Raw genomic sequence first — 6,000 nt, 5'->3', positions numbered from 1 at the left:
AACTAACTTTTTAAGACGAGCCCCCAATCATGTTACGACCCCTAGTCTAGGGTTAGGGGAAGCAACATAAAATGCAGAAGGACCAAGGCTTTAAAACTGAATATAGATTTATTACAAACAAAAAGTATAAAGAGTTGCAAAGATATATATAAACTGGAGATGCCTAACCTATAACATAAAACAACTAAACTAAACACAATCAAAACATAATACAAAGAATCAAAGGGTCATAGTCTCTAGTCTTTCCTAAAGAAAGACAAACATAAGGGTTGGTTTGGGTGAGAGAACAGAGGGAGTGATTCTCTGCTGCTGGTAAGCTGACAGTCCTCTGCAGCAATGGATTCAAACTGAGGCTTTATAGAGGAGCAGAAGTGGCCACGCCCAATCAGCAGCCATGATCATTAGTGAATCAGCGAATGAGTGGCAGGTATACCATTCCCCACAGCCGTCAGACATTTGGCAATCAGCAGCACTACCAATTCTCCCTCCACCTTAGAAACAGGAATGACAGAATACCAAAAGCAACACACAAATACTATAATACATCTAAAGAAATAACTAATACGAAATATGGTTGGCCGTAACACCCTGTATACACTTATACTGTATAGGTTGGTTTGTTTACTGTTGAGAGAGAAAGCAATGTTGCCCATTAAGCTAATCTGGGGACCCCCTCTGAGGGTCCCGATCCCAAGTTTGGGAACCACTGGCCTACTATAACAGTAACAACAATACAACAATTTTAAATACAGATCACAAACTGTAAGTAGAACAGAAACCTAACATTAGGGAATCATCTGAATTGCTAATAGCCTAAAATGCTCAATATTGTAACGAATAGTGTAGCGTCCAGAGCTGGAATGGAGCTCTGACCTCAGTCCCAGAGGACCACAATGGAAACAATCCTTTTTGTGTTATCCTTATACTGTAACAATCATTGTACAATTGTACCTCTGTATCCTACTGTTAATAAAGTATTCCATCAATCTGTTTACTCAAACTGTTTACTGTACATTGTTTTTTGTTTTTTTGTTTTTTTGTTTTTTATGATGTTTGCATAGTAGTGTACATCTGTCTGTCATTAAATGTCTATGAATTGAGTACAAAGGACCCCAATGGAAACAAGTCATCTTTCTTGGGTTTTAAATACTCTTAGCTGACCTTGCATTATACTTTCATGTTTTTTAGTTTTTTTTGCAAACTGCTAATAATTCAATCAATCAAAAAACCATGCTGGCCGTAACACACCTCCATCCCTGCATTCAACAAGCTACATAAGGAAGGGGGAGCTGTCACTCAGACTCCAAGTGACCAATGCAGAGGTGTCTTACATCTATCAGCGTAGGACCCGCCTTCTGAACTTTAACCCCTCACACAAACAAATCCAAGAGAGAGAAGAAAAAAATCGAGACCAAAGACATAGGTTTTGAGAGAGAAGGCATTTTGCAATCAGAAAAAACAACTTTCATTCGCAAATGAGGAAAAAAAACATTAAAATAATTTTATTTAGCACAACACATTTTATTACCCAAACATTTTACTAAGTATTTTGTTTTATGTAGTTTAAACAGTTTTTCCTTATTTTTTTACTCTTGAATTTAAAAACTTTTGTTCTCAATTCTTTTTTATTTTCTTTCAAATCTTATATTTTTTTGCTTGCAAATATATTTTTTTGATTGCGTTTTTAATTTGTTTTAATTAAAAATAGTTTTTTGTTCTGTTTATATAATTTCCTTTGCTTACAAATTATTATTTTTTGCTTGCTGTTTTAATTTGTTTTCATTCAAAACTATTCTTTGCTCTGTTTATATTTTTTCTCTCTCAAATGTTTTTCTTTTGTTTGGTTAATAAAGACACAAATGTAACTCCATAGGGTAGCATCATGGAGGTGGATTGCATCACTGTGTGAATCAATCCGTGCTAGACGAAGCATGTTGTAAGTATTCTTGGTGTAGGCCTACTACAACATGACGTCCATGACTTGAAAACCAGCTTGGAATGAGTCGAAAGCAGGTTGAGGATTGAGAACGGAAAATGTCTTTCTAAAATGCATGATAGAAGCGCCGAGCGGGATAACAATCACCAGTCTCCCTAACCTTGAAAAACATCAGTCGTGGAAAAAGTTAAAGTATCAATCCTGCAATGTAGAAATACTCGAATTCAAAATGTACTTGAGTAAAAGTACAAAAGTATTGGCATCAAAATGCACTTAAAGTACCAAAAGTAAAAGTACTCATAATGCAGAATGTCCGGGGCGGCCATAGCTGAGTGGTTAGTGAGCCCGCCTAGGGAGCCAGAGGCCCTGGTTGCCCCAGAATCGAGTCCAGGCCAGGTCAGCATATGTGTCGATGAAATTTGTCCCTGAGCAAGACTCTTAACCCCTAATTGCTCACAGGTTCTCATTGGAAACAAGACCGCAAGGACTTAATTGAACGACCTGTTAAAAAAAGGAATTATCCTTATCCTTATCCCATTGCAAGTTTTCAAATGTAAAAAATATTTTGAAAATAGCAGATCTACAAGCTTGTAGATCGGCTATTTTCAAATGGCGGAAATGTATATAGGGCTGAAGTGGTTAATGTATGTTTTGTAATATTAAACAAAATCCACAAAGTAACTAGTAACTAAAGTTTTCAAATAAATGTAGTGGAGTAAAAGTACAATATTTGGATCCGAGACGTAGTGGAGTAAAAGTAAAAGTATTGGAAATACTCAAGTAAAGTACAAATACCTCAAAATTGTACTTAAGTAGAGTACTTAAGTAAATGTACTTAGTTGCTTTCCACCACTGGAAAACATACGCACGAAAGAGATATCACTGGAGACAATGTGATATTCTCTGGGATCTGAGAGGCGTACATGCACAGACCCTGACAAAGCAACCGCAAACTAACCCCTGAGGCTGAGGGAAAAACCCATCCAATAATAGCAGCCTCTGGCTTACATTTGAGATAGGTTGTCATCTAATACCCTCATATCACCCCCCCCCCCCCCCCCCCCATAAGTACTCTGATAATGAGTACTACACTATGTGTCATGTTATAGAACAGGGGTGGGCCAACTTTGATGATGGAGAGGGCCACTATATTTCCACACTCACTCCAGAGGGCCACATTGCATACTGTCTCTCCGTATTAAAACTTTTTTCACACAAAAGTAGCAAAAAATCTACAAGCTCAAAACGCGCCGCAGTGCAACGTGTTTTGAGCTTGTAGATCTGCTATTTTTGCTACTTTTGAATTGGAATCCAGAATTTTGTTTTTGCTATTTTTTAATTGGAATCCTGATTTATTTTTTATTTAATTTCAAATGCATTCAATTATACTTATGTTAACTTTCTGAACTTAAATACAAATACATTGGACGTCAAAAAGACAATATAATTTTAATACTAGTCATTAAGCTACTATAGACTAGTAGAAAAAATAATTCAGGATTACCAAAAAAAAGCAAAAATAGCAGATCTACAAGCTCAAAATGTGTGGCACTGCGACGTGTTTTCAGCTTGTAGATCTGCTATTTTTTCTACTTTTGTGTGATATAGAATGACGAAGTAGGGCATTAATTACGGAAAAAGTTAAAATACGGAGATAAGAGGTTTCTGCCCAACAGTATATGCAATGTGGCTGGAGTGAGTGTGGAAATATAGTGGCCCTCTCCATCATCAAAGTTGCCCAACCCTGCTATAGAACATGCATACATAAGGACTGCTGAACCACACACTCTTGGCCAGTATCCTCCATTGTCCCAGCATCCAACTGTATATAAAACTGCAACTACTAGATGCATGCCATGATTGGGCCTCAGGAGTAGGGCATCAATGTTTTTGCTTTGAAAAATAATATGTCTTTAACAATTTAGTCTATACAAAACAAACATTTAGATAAGAAACCTGGGCATTAAAGATGTGTTAATCCTTAAACAAAATCATGTTTATAAAATAAAGTACATGGCTGAACATAGAGCTCACCGATTGTAATCATTCATATATTTATCATCTATCCTGTGGTGATGCTGCTTAGTACGTCTCATGAGTCTCTATATTATGGATAATTATATTGAGACAAATTTGGAGGCTATCAATATAAATAGAGCATCATCTACCACTGTTATGACCTAAATCAATTTAGCTATAAGTCAATGAAATGTAATTCACTTAACTCACCTTCTGAGAAGAAAACCAGTAGAAAAACGTGTGTGTGAGTGAGTTGAGAAATATTAAACATTTTACTAGTCCAAGAGTTGTGACTTGAGGCTACGTATACTTCTGTGATATAGCTACACAGACCTGAGAGTTTATGACACAGATCTTCCAGTGTGTGACCAATTCATTCATGTCTTTGACACACCTACACGTCCCCCTCGAGGTTCAAACTCCATTGAAGCAGTGTTGCCAACTCAGCAATTCTGTTGCAAGATTTGACTTTGAGAGTGTCTAAAAACACTAAATTTCACACTTGTGCTTTTGACATGCACTAGTGAGCAGTAGTGAGGGTTAAGAATAAAAAAATCTCTGATTATTAGAATGTGCTGTTTGTATTACTTTAACAAATAAAATGCATGATAAAAAACAAACAAATCGAAACTTAACACATTTCATGTCTTATTTTTAATCAAGATGATTATGACAATTTGAGTTACATCATTGTGTAAAAGGGTTACAAGGGGGTTTACTTGTTCGTGCAAATATCAATAACCCAGCAGCTGAGTCATACACACTGTTTTTGAGCAATTCAATTGCAAATTACATCTCTTGGCTGATTAAGTAGGCTACAATAGCCAGAAGAGCCATAACTATATATAGTGCAAAGCTTGTATAAATATGCTCTGTCTGTCTGTCTGTCTGTCTGTCTGTCTGTCTGTCTGTCTGTCTGTACGTCTGTCTGTCTGTATGGATGTCTCATCTGTCTGTCTGTCTGTCTGTCTATCTGTCTGTCTGTCTGTCTGTCTGTCTGTCTGTCTGTCTGTCTGTCTGTCTGTCTGTCTGTCTGTCTGTCTGTATGGATGTCTCATCTGTCTGTCTGTACGTCTGTCTGTCTGTCTGTCTGTATGGATGTCTCATCTGTCTGTCTGTCTGTCTGTCTGTCTGTCTGTCTGTACGTCTGTCTGTCTGTATGGATGTCTCATCTGTCTGTCTGTCTGTCTGTCTGTCTGTCTGTCTGTACGTCTGTCTGTACGTCTGTCTGTCTGTATGGATGTCTCATCTGTCTGTCTGTCTGTCTGTCTGTCTGTCTGTATGGATGTCTCATCTGTCTGTCTGTCTGTCTGTCTGTCTGTCTGTACGTCTGTCTGTCTGTCTGTATGGATGTCTCATCTGTCTGTCTGTCTGTCTGTCTGTCTGTCTGTCTGTCTGTCTGTCTGTCTGTCTGTCTGTCTGTCTGTCTGTCTGTCTGTCTGTCTGTCTGTCTGTCTGTCTGTCTGGATGTCTCATCTGTCTGTCTGTCTGTCTGTCTGTCTGTCTGTCTGTACGTCTGTCTGTACGTCTGTCTGTACGTCTGTCTGTCTGTCTGTATGGATGTCTCATCTGTCTGTCTGTCCGTCTGTCCGTCTGTCCGTCTGTCCGTCCGTCCGTCCGTCCGTCCGTCCGTCCGTCCGTCCGTCCGTCCGTCTGTCTGTGGCATTGTCTGTACATAATGTAAGTAGACTGGCCGCCCAACCAGAGCAACCAGAGTCCTGTTCTCAAGCGTGCACTGCTACGTCCTGCTAAACCACTTCCCTCCGGGTGAAACACCTGGTTTCTGTGAGTCCCATCCCCCTACCCTGACGAAGCAGCCTACAGCATTCTCAGCAGTGGTGGAAAGTATCTAAGTACATTTACTTAAGTGCTGTACTTGAGTACAATTTTGAGGTATTTGTACTTTACTTGAGTATTTCCAATTTCCAATACTTTTACTTCTACTCCACTACATCTCAGAGGCAAATATTGTACTTTTACTCAGCTACAATTATTTGAAAATGTTAGTTACTAGTTACTTTTCAGATGTAAATTATGATATTATG

The sequence above is a fragment of the Gymnoscopelus braueri genome (genome assembly GCF_963280865.1).
Source record: "Gymnoscopelus braueri genome assembly, chromosome: 13".
NCBI lineage: Eukaryota > Metazoa > Chordata > Actinopteri > Myctophiformes > Myctophidae > Gymnoscopelus > Gymnoscopelus braueri.
This window is presented reverse-complemented; position numbering follows the sequence as displayed.